Genomic DNA, 12,510 nt, shown 5'->3' with positions numbered 1-12,510 from the left:
ATCTAGGGAAGAGTCAAAGTTCTTCCTCTGTACAGATTTCCCAAGCGTATTTCCACAATGCGTCACATTATACTAAACCTCACCAACAACATCCATCCTCTATTTATTCAAAATGATACTTGTGTTCGTTGGGGAAATTTTTTTGGGCGGAATTCGGCTTCAGAGCGAGAGAAACATGGATTGTAGCATGGAATATTCTCTTGGAAGAAGCCACTACATCTGGAGGTGAGTATCCCAAGTAGTTTATGCAAAGAATATTCATGGTCTGTTATCAATCTAGTTGAATATTTCCTCAAGGAGTAGCGACTTTTCTTTATTTCTCAGAAATAGTTATTGCAGATTCGTGAAAAAGCAATTCTGTTTTGGATTGATCGTCTCTATTTGTAGAAGCATTGGGTGTAGTAGTCCATCTTGTTCATCCTCTGAGTAATATATTAAAGGTGCAACGTTGGACGATTTGAGTGTATGACTAGAAATTTATTCTTACAATAAATCCTTGGGCAGGCGCTCTTTTTCATCACCAATTGAGACATTTGACAATATAATGTTCCATTCCTCAATCGGAGTGAAGTGAATTCGTGAAGGAGTGTGAGTGTTTGAAGAGGAGACATCATCTGATACATGATGAAGATTCGTAATGAGCCACTGTTGTGCCCAAAGAATTTCTATTGGTAGCTTACAGATCTGTAGCATAGCCCAACCTTGATGGAGAACATTTACGTGATGAAGGTGTGGTGAATATGTAAAGGAATATGCTCAACAAATAAAACTCCGTGGAGTGCGAGGCTCTACTTCGATTAGATGTAAGTTTCAGTTTATCTCGTGCCTGGAAATATTTTCTTTGCATTCATTCATGCAAATAATTTTCCATGTAAATTTTCCACTCGAATAAGGCTCAGCTAGATAATTACATGAAAATTTTCCCTATGGTTTTCCACTCACCGTCTCTAAGAATAAGGCTCAGCTAGATGATTACATGAAAGTGAAAAAGTAAATTCATAAAATGAGTAATGTGGACTTTTAACCTCCCGGTATGTAAAAGTTATATGGTTGTCTTCACCTGCATAATTTTTGTGGAATATTTTATTATTCCATTACAACGTAACGTATGGTGCATGTTTCAACACAAAGTTTGAAGTGATGTTTTCACTTTTTTATAAAGTGATATTAAGGTAAAGTTTTTGGAGGGATAAAGTGTATTAAAATTTTTCTATTAGATATATAAGTTATATTATGTAAATGTAGAGTGATAAGTGAATATATTTTTAGTTGAAATTTATTATTGTATTTTGAATTAATGTTTTTGATTTTAGGAGGTTGAATTAATGTACATTTAATTTTGAAGACAAATTTTTTCAATGGGTTGCTAACTTGATATTATCATTTCTTCTAATAAGCTTGATGTTTTTAAAGTTTTTTTGGAGAGATAAGATGCATTAAAATTTTACTTTTGAGTGATAAGGAGTCATTGTCCAAATTCAAGGCAATGTTAAAAGTGCTTGATGTATAAGTGATTGTGTATTAAAATGAGAATGAAAATGAAAATGAGAGGAACGTAGTGAGACTATTAGGCCGTTTCTGCAATGTTTATGTCTTTGATAATTTAGAGTGATTATTTTGTACCTAGAATCAAGAATCATGTGTCATCACAAACGTACTCATGGTGTACCTAAGATCCTCTTATTCAATTTCAGGTGGATCTAGGATAAAATCACCAAAAAAATGATATTTATAATGGTCAAATGATCAGTGGAAGGTTTTTTTGAAATTGGTTATGGTTGAGAGAACAGATCTGTAGCATAGCCCAACCTTGATAGAAAACATTTACGTGATGAAAGTGTGGTGAATATGTAAAGGAATATGCTCAACAAATAAAAACTCCGTGGAGTCCGAGGCTCTACTTCGATTAGATGTAAGTTTCAGTTTATCTCGTGCCTGGAAATATTTTCTTTTCATTCATTCATGCAAATAATTTTCCATGTTGTTTTTCCACTCATTGTTTTTAAGAATAAGGCTCAGCTAGATAATTACATGAAAATTTTCCCTATGGTTTTCCACTCACTGTTTTTTAGAATAAGGCTCACCTAGATGATTACATGCAAGTGAAAAAGTAAATTCATAAAATGAGTAATGTCGGAGTCCGAGGCTCTACTTCGATTAGATGTAAGTTTCAGTTTATCTCGTGCCTGGAAATATTTTCTTTTCATTCATTCATGCAAATAATTTTCCATGTGGTTTTTCCACTCATTGTTTTTAAGAATAAGGCTCAGCTAGATAATTACATGAAAATTTTCCCTATGGTTTTCCACTCACTGTTTTTTAGAATAAGGCTCACCTAGATGATTACATGCAAGTGAAAAAGTAAATTCATAAAATGAGTAATGTGGACTTTTAACCTCCCCGTATGTAAAAGTTATATGGTTATCTCCACCTGCATAACTTTTTTGGAATATTTTATTATTCCATTACAACGTAACGTATGGTGCATGTTTGAACACAAAGTTTGAAGTTATGTTTTCACTTTTTTATAAAGTGATATTAAGGTGAAGTTTTTGGAAGGATAAAGTGTATTAAAATTTTTCTATCATATATATATAAAAGTTATATTATGTAAATTTGGAGTGGTGAATATTTTTTTAATTGAAATTTATTATTGTATTTTGAATTAATGTTTTTAGTTTTAGGAGGTTGAGTTAATGTACATTTAATTTTGAAGACAAATTCTTTCAAGGGGTTGCCAACTTGATATTATCATTTCTTGTAATAAGATTGATGTTTTTAAAGTTTTTTTGAAAAGATAAGATGCATTAAAATTTTACTTTCGAGTGATAAGGAGTCATTGTCCAAATTTAAGGCAATGTTAAAAGTCCTTGATGTATAAGTGCTTGTGTATTAAAATGAGAATGAAAATGAGAATGAGAGGAATGTAGTGAGGCTATTAGGCCGTTTCTGCAATGTTTATGTCTTTGATAATTTAGTGTGATTATTTTGTACCTAGGATCAAGAATCATGCGTCATCACAAACGTACTTATGGTGTACCTAAGATCCCCTTATTCAATTTCACGCGGATCTAGGATACAATCACCAAAAAATGATATCTATAATGGTCAAATGATCAGTGGAAGGTTTTTTTGAAGTTGGTTGTGGTTGATAGAAGATAAAATAGTTTCGTTGATATCCATTCCATCACCCTTCCTCCTCACTACTACCAAGCACTTTACCATTGTTTTACCACTTATATTGTTTGAACTATTTTTTGAATTCCACACCTACATAGAATAAAAATGTAATAGAGAAGAAATGGGGGGAGGATTTAACAGAAGCGAACCCTTAGACACCAACAAAATTCACAACACCCTTTTCTAGTTGACATATCTAGAACACAACAATGCATTAGGGGAATTTTGAGATCTAAACGGGGCCTCCTAAGAAAATGTATGACCAAAATAAACTTTATAAGAACCAATAGGATATAGGATGATGATGTCAACGATGGGGGATGATTCATCTTGTTTGGAGTAAAAAAGTAAAAAGATTAAAAAATAATAAAACTATTTGTCCAACTTATCTCCCTAACGTTTTACTCAAATTTCGAGCGAGAGTACTCGTTGGATGAAAAATTTAATACCTCATCCAAGGAGTACCCATATTGCATACTTTCTATGGACCCCTACTATAAGAAAAATGAGAAATACATGAAAAATGTGATTGTAATCGCATTTTTTTTTATCTATTTCTCATTTTTCATGTAGCAGGTACCAACGAAAGTATGTTACATGGGTACTCCTTCGATGAGGAATCAAATTCTTCATCCAACGAGTATTTCTACTTGAAATTTGGGTAAAACCATACGGAGATAAGTTGAAAATACGAGTTGAAAAAATAGTTTTTCCATTTTTCCCTCTAAAATTTGATGATGTAATCTAATATTATTTTATTATTTCCACTATTATTTTATGATTTCCTAAGGATTCCCATTTTAGACTTCAAAATTCCCCTAAAGGGTTGGGTTTCTTTGAGTTTCTAAAGGGGTATGATGATGATATTGAACATGAATTTTCCATTGAATTACACTTTTAAGAGGAAGACAGTGCCGCTACTGTTATAAGAGGGTTGGACATATCTCTCAGCCCTGAAACCATAAGCAGAGTGACCATGTTTCCTCTAGGAATTAGGTGGGGTAAAGAAAACAAGCAGGTAAGTGTAACATCTAGGAAAAACTTCTTCCTTTCAAAAGAGAAACATGTATAAGACAAGAATGGAGTGAAAATAAAAAGTCTACCTTACCCTTGGGATGAGGTAGTTACCGTATCCTTAAATATATATTTTGTGAAGTGAGATTAAGTGTGGTTTATACCTACCACTTCAGGTTGCTCCAAGAGCTGAGATTTAAGGCACAATTACCCCTTCCTCAAAGACTTCGTGTCCCCTGTTTCCTCCTACAATCAATCATGGAGATGAGTCAGAAGGTAAGGGAAGGAAAGCACCAGCATTTAACTCAGCATGGCCTCTTTAAGTTGATAATGGTGGATGCTCTAAACCACTTGAGAATCCTTGTAATATGGAAAATTTGTGTATACATGGAAAGGTAGCCTTTCGTAAAAACCCCAGCCCTCACACCAGGAGAGACTCCATCCTGTAATGTTCGAGGAAGAGAAGGAAAAATAGAGGAAGAAGAAGGACAAAAGATAGAGGAGGAAGAGGCAACAAGAACATAAGAGGAAGAGAGAAAAGAGCAAGAAAAAGAGGCAACAAAGATAGAGGAAGGAGAAGAAAAGATGAAAGGATAAGATGGGGAGGAGAAGAAATAGTAAGCCCTGAGGAGACTTCTCAACCCCAAGGAGCAGAAGATATTGAATAGGAAGTAGTTGCAACATTAGATACATTAGGCACTCTTGTTAGGACCAAGTCAAATTTATTTCAGAATGAGGAAGAGCAGTAGAATAAGACAAGGAAAGACAAAAATTCCTATAAATGTTCCTATAATTATTGATGAGTTACCAAGAAAAAATGAAGAAATATGACCTAGTGAAGGAAATATTGAGGAGGCCACTCCTCCTAAAACTAAAAACAGGTCACCTATAACACCTGTGAGTAGGCCTACCACTAGGTCTATCACCATCAAGAATCCAAGGGCACAATATGCCTTTGAGAAAGAAGAAAAAGAGAATCTAAAGGAGGATAAAGGGTTTGCCACATGAGAGACAAGGTTTACTACAGGAGGGGTCGAGTTTCAACAAGTAGGATAGAGGAAGCTACACGAGCACAAGAAAGTGTTACAAATATATGATATTACTTTATTTACCCTATTGACTCTGCTTCTTGTCATATGGGATGTCAAAGGTGGAGGAGCGAAACCTGGTGAGAGTGGAACTCTCTTGAAGGGTTCATCTATCTCACACTCCCTCATCCCGAGCCCACTAGCATGTAACACATGTTAGATTATCCATCATTGGATTAGTGGTTTTTTGATCTGACGATTGTTGTGGAAACGAGGCAGTTAAGGGGTAACCACTCCTACCCTGACCTTGTTGTTGTTTGCATTCATTCTCAGCATTGCTAGTGAAATTCTCCAACTATCCTAGGTTTTCTTCCTTGAGCGATGGCTTCTGTTAGCCTTGAGAACGTATGATGAAGGTTGTATGTTTTTATTTCCTTTTTCCTACATGCGTCCTTTCAAATATGACTAGTTAACTTCAACTATTGTATTTTCCTGAGCATCTATGGCTAGACTCGCATGGAGAAACGTCGAATCAATTATTGGGTTTTGGCACTTTGTCTACCCAGGTAAGGGTATTTTAGTGTTTGTCCCTTTTACTTCTATGGGTATCGAAGCCAAGTTTTTAATCCTAATTCTCTTTATTTGAGTGAAACTTTTACCACACTCGTAAGGAATTAAATTTAAGCTATAATGAATTCCTTTGTTATTTTCTTTCTATGTTTTCTAATCCTCAAATGCTGATACTAATTCTGGAATGTATGTCATTAGTGCAAGTTAGGGTTTGTCCCCCCTTATTAAAAAATTTGGGCATATTTATATAAAAAGCATTTGAATTCATTTCCTCTAGCTAATTCACTTTCTGATATGGGTTTGCACTTCTACCAAGTTCTGTCGCCAATCACTCTATTTGGCCGAGTCTCTTTAATGTTTGAAGTTTAGTTTTGTAGTTTTTAATTTTCAAGCACCCATAGAGTTAGGAAACTTATATGTGTGGCCTAATAGTCACAACCTGCTTATAATTATCTCATATTGATACAATTTATTCGCAGTTTATTGTTGAAAAATGTATCCCCTCGAACAAAGTTTTAAAAATTACAGTTTTAGTACAAATCCTCTGGCTTTTTGGTATCACTGTGTGTAATAGAGTTCTATTGATCTATTATAAGGGTTTAAATAAATGGTTTTTGTGAACGCTTATTTTATTAAACCTAGACCTTAGGGTTATTCCATACTTTCCAGTTCTAAGTTATTCCATACTTTCCAGTCCTAAGTTGTATCATTAAGAAGATATTTTCTATTTATTTATGGTTAAAAAATGTTTTAATTAAACTCTTGTTTTGAGCGGAAACCCGGGGTTTTGTTATCTTTCTCACTGATACCGCTAATTCCATCCCAACGATTTGATAGGTCTTCGTTAATAGACTTTCTTTTCTTCCTTCTTTTTTTTTACAGAATTTTATTTCTTGTGTCTATTAAAAAGCTCTTGTGTCTATTAAAAAGGATACAATGCCTTTTTGATTGTTGAGATTTATATTTATATGTTGGCAATATCTTTTCTATATTGCTGATTTTCCTAACTTTTATATATATATATTCCACGTACTTTTCAGCACCAACTGTGAAATTAACCTTATTGAAATATATGTGTTTTGTTTACCTAGTGAACGTGCTTCTTTACCGCTTCTTGAATACCTTGTATGTATATATGTTACTTAGGGTTAATGATATTTGCGTAAATACTTAATTAGATTAAGGTTACACTAGATGTAACCCATAATGTTCATTCTATAACTTCTTCACATGCACTAAGTATTTATTTCGGTTTAACATATGAATATAAATTTGATTAATTTTATCACAGGGATCATTCTTCTTCTATTTGCATATAATCTCTTCAACGTTTCTCTTTGAGATAGTTTATAACTATGTATTTTAACTAATCTCTCTACAGGGTTCTTAGTAAAATTCTTACTTTGAAAATATATCTTTTTTTTTTTTTTTTTTTTATATATAATTATTACCAATACCGTAGACACTAGGTGGGACCTAGTCTCTAGTAAGGACCTATCGTTCGCCCTTCTATAGTGCTAAGATATATTTATTTACAAAAATAAGGTCGGATCTTGATTTGGACTTCTAATCCAATGGTAAGAACTAACCTATTTCTACAATGTATTTACTATTATTAACATCTTCCACCCAGACAGACTTGTATTGTAGCATAAGGAAAAAAAATGTATTCTCCTTTCCACACAGATCCTTAAGTGAAGCTTTACCATTAAAAATTTGCACAGATCTTCACTATGTTAAATTGACAAAGAGCCTCAAAGGAGATCTTCATCAATCATTGTTTGTAAAAACAATTTGTAAAAACATTTTTCATAAATTACTACCATTTACAACAATACTTCTATTACGAGAAAAACATTAATACCTTGAAATAGTTATCCGTTAGGAACCAAGTTGTCAGGGAATTCACAAGGGAGAAAGTTCACTCCTCCCAACCAATGAGAATGGTAACCACTGGTTCTCCCTTCCAGAGTTTTTCACCGTAAGAACAATTGCTTGATAGTGACCTAGCAAGGTGTGTCCAGTGGCATCAAGACTGTACAAGTATAGCCTAAGAAATCGTAGACTCAACAAGTCTGGCTTATGGATTCCACTGGCCAAAACCACCTCAAGAATACCTTAACTTACAATTTCCTACCTTAAGTTAACAACATATTGTTCAACGTAATAATTTCCTCTCTTCCTTCTTAGTTGCCTGAGGTGCTCTCATACCCTTCCCTTTGGCAACTAAGATGATAGAACTTTCCTTGGCTTTGTTTTCCAATATTTAAATATATTTGATAAAAGAATGAATGTTCAAGGATGAATGTTCAATGTTTCTTTCGCAATATCAGAATGTCTCTGATTCAGTTGAACAGTGCCGTCCAATGGCATTTCTTTCACATTAATACCTCCGTTTTATGGCTGAGCGTAACCATCTGTACAGACCAACATTGTTGGCCATTCGATTTACTTAGTGCTCATTAACTCTGCGCATCACTAAAATGAATGTTGTATTTTATTCTATTTACTGAATGGCCAGTCTTTTACTTCAAGTCAGATTGTGATGTCCTTCGGCTTTTATACAATTTAATAGGAAGGTTCTAACGTTTTTTCCATTTGTAAATTTTGATTGCTTCTATTGTATTCTATTTAATAAATGGGTATTTTAATGTACTTCAGGATTTATACAATTTAATATAACTATTGTAATATTTTTTCATCAATAAAATTTTCGACGAGATCCTATGGATGTTATTATATTTTATTAGTTTCTTAAATTTATAATTTTTAGTATTTTTTTTTAAATATTTGTCTTTATCTTTTAAACAGGATGCTATATGAGTCTTTGATTGGTGGGTTAGGGGAGACACTTGATTACATTCATAAGTATACTAGTTTAAGAGATTCATAAGACGACGGTATTTAGAACTAGTTTACTATGTGAGTGTTTGATGGGTGGATTAAGAGAGACACTTGATTATATTCATAAGTATACTAGTTTAAGAGATTTAGAAGACAAGAAGTTATTTTGAATTAGTTTAAGGGTGGTAGAATACAAGAAGCTATTTCAAGGTTCAGAAAGAAAACTGTATACTGAAAATTGGGCCTCCAAGGTCACATAGAAAGACAACGTGATCACTCTAAGCATGGCAATATCTGAAAATATACTCATTTAAGAGAGGCAAAAGACATGAAGGTGCCTAGAGATTAAAAATGCAGATTGCATATGGTAAATCTTGCTTGGAGACCAAATAGAAAGACAAAGTGACCTATAATTAATAAACCGAAAACATAACAAGAGTCTAAAAGATAAGAGGAGGGATCCAAGTCTATTGTTGCATCCTAGATTGGTTCATTGTTGCAGCCAAGTGAATACCAATAATAAGGAAGACACAAATGTGCTCCTCAATGTGCTCACTCTATAGTCCAACTTAGTCATGCATCCATGGAGATGGTCCATGGACAGAGAAAAGTCTTCTCTATTTTTGTTCTTATCTAATAAGATATTTCCTAACAAAATACTTCATATATCAATGTGGTCAACCATGTACATGTATTAATTGTATCATCAAAATATGTAACCTAAACACCCAGTATGCCATATCTACTAGTATTTTGAGAGAAAATATCACTCGTGGATTATTTCCTTCCCGTGAGAATTCTTGAATAGGAGGTGGCGTGATCTCGAAAACGTCTTACAATGACTACATTGAATGTCTAAAAACGATGTACCTTCTTCACATTTCTCAGGGAGAAATGTAAATCCTTACTTCTTGATGACATAATGTGCCTGTGGTTAGATGAAGAATGCAAATTTTAATGATTGTAGTGGTCAATATCTTAATATTTTCAGAATTTCTATCATGTGTCTGATAATTATCATCGAATGAACGCACACCTGTATTTTTTGGGCATTCCATTTTCGCTCCAAGGACATTGATTCCTCCGTTTGATGGCTGAGCATAACCATCAGTAGAGAGTCCAGACCCACATTGATGGCTAAGCCTAACCACCTGTACAAACCCACATTATTGGCCATTGGATTTCATTGGAGGTTTCTACATTTTTCCACACAATTAATGTGATTCCTCGCATTATATTCTATATATTAAATGGGTACTCTTTTAATATATGTCAGATTGTAATATCTATTTTAATTTGGATAAAGAATCTGAAGTTCCTTTTATTTATAAAATTGTGTTTGCATTATTACAACTTAGATGGTGACATCTTACTACTATTATACAATTTATTAAAAAAAATAATGCTTCTCCATTGTAAAATGGTTTTATTATATCTCTTTTACTTATTGAATCCAAAATAATTAGCACAACTTCAATTGTCGTTTCATCTTACAATAAGATAGTAAAACCTGCTTCATGCAATTAGCCTTTTTCTCCTCCTCAACTTCTTGATGTATGACGTTTCCTTTGGAGTCTTATGCAACTTGAGCCTCTAATACCATGGCAAAGAATGAAGAGAGATCATGGAGCAAAGGTTTTTATTTTTAATATTACGAATCACTTAAATAAGATTGTATTGTAGCTATCAACATTAAATGACTAGAGTGAAACTGAACTAACTAAAATTGACTTGGAACACTTGGAGTAAAAATGATGACACTTAACAAGTGGCTGGATCAGATACTCCCATAGGAATAAGGAGTTCCATGTTAATATGACGCATCACTCTGTGTCGTTGGATGTACGTTGGAACAAGAAGGGCCAAGTCACTTATTCCTAATGTCGCCAAAAAATTCACTAGATAATTGTAGTTCGAATAGGGGAAATGAATAAAGAAAATAAATTTTCAGTTATACATTGACCAAGAAAGATTCATAATTAACTAGAAAATTGAAACCAAACACATAAATAAACACACATGATTTACATGGTAAAACCTTGATAGGGTGTCAAGGAAACATCCACGGGGCAAGGGATTGGAATCTCTATGAATTCAACAATGATTCTCCATGATTACATTTCTTGGGCATTCACTAGTTTTATACAAGCCTCCTCCATTACATAACTACTATTTCGGTATAAAACTAACTAGTTACATTTTTACCCAAATTTACATAATTCGTTGTCAAACTTCCAACAAACTCCACCTTGACAACAATTTTCCTAATCCCTTGCCCATGCACATTCATCATATTTTCTGCAAGCCAAGAGAAGCTAAACACCATCGCAGCTTCTCTACTGTAACTGGCTTTGTGAATATGTCTGCACAATTCTCTCACCTATGGACCTTTTGAGGAGCTACTTTTTCGCCATCGATCACATGTCTCAGAAAATGATACCTTACATCAATGTGCTTGGTTCTGCTATGATAAGTAGGATTTTTAGCCAAGTGAATAGCACTTTGACTATCACAAAGTACATTCACTTTCTCCTGCGTCCTTCTAATCTCATCGAGTAGACCCTTTAACCAGATTGCTTCTTTACTGGAATCTGAAGCAACTATATATTCGGCTTCGGTAGTGGACAGTGCAACTGTTTCTTGAAGCTTTGACATCCAACTAATTGCTCCACCTACAAGAGTGGAGACAAAACCTGTAGTAGATCTTCTTTTGTCGAAATCACTTGCATAGTCAACGTCTACATATCCGCAGACTGATCCTTCACTACCATTAAAGACGATGAAATGGTCACTTGTGCCTCTTAGGTATAAAAGCACCCATTTCACTGCTTGCCAATGATCTTTACCTGCATTTTCCATGAACCTGCTGACAACTCCAACTGCATGTGAAATGTCAGGTCTTGTAGATACCATCGCATACATTAAGTTGCCTACAGCATTTGCATATGGTACATGAGATATATACTTCTTTCCTTCATCAGTTCTAGGACTCAAAACTGGAGAAAGCTTAAAATGGGAAGCTAGTGGAACATTAACAGGTTTCACATTGCTCATAGAGAAATTTTCAAGTACTTTCTCCACATACTTCTATTATGATAACCAAAGCTTACCATATTTCCTGTCTCTATGTATCTCCATGCCCAAGATATGTTTTGCTGCTCCAAGATCTTTCATATCAAACATCCTAGAGAGCTGAGCCTTTAACCTACTGATCTCTTCCATGATTTTGCTTGCAATAAGAATATCATCAACATACAAAGCTAAGATAATGAATATGCCATTGAAACTTTTGAAGTATACATAATGACCATAGTCACTTCTTATAAAGTTCTCACTCACCATGAAGGAATAAAACTTCTCGTACCATTGTTTGGGAGATCACCTCAGAACATACAATGATTTCCTGAGCTTGCAAACTAATCTTCTGCCACGACCTTGTACAAAACCTTCTGGTTGTTCCATATATATTTCTTCATTGAAGTCACCATGTAGAAAAGTTGTTTTAACATCTAATTTTTCTAACTCAAGATTAAGTAATGTAGTTAGTGCCAACACAGTACGAATAGAAACAAGTTTTACAACTGGAGAAAAAATCTCATGAATGTCTATACCTTCAACCTGATAATAATATTTTCCTACTAGTCTCGCCTTATACCTTTCGGTACTTCCATCAACTTTCCATTTCAGTTTGAAGACCCACTTACATCGAACAACACTTCTCCCTTCAGGAAGCTCTATAATATCCTAGGTATTGTTCTTCGCCTAGGAATCCGTTTCTTCTTCCATAGTCGTTTTCCATTTTTCGCTATCTGTATCATCTACTGCTTCGTGATAACAAGAAGGTTCCCCATCTTCAGTGATCAAAGAAAAAGAC

This window comes from Pinus tabuliformis, chromosome 4_2, assembly GCF_031772625.1.
Source record: "Pinus tabuliformis cultivar Carrire ecotype Pingquan chromosome 4_2, CPIR1, whole genome shotgun sequence".
Classification (NCBI taxonomy): domain Eukaryota; kingdom Viridiplantae; phylum Streptophyta; class Pinopsida; order Pinales; family Pinaceae; genus Pinus; species Pinus tabuliformis.
The sequence above is the reverse complement of the archived record's forward strand: the minus strand, read 5'-3'. Positions refer to the sequence as shown.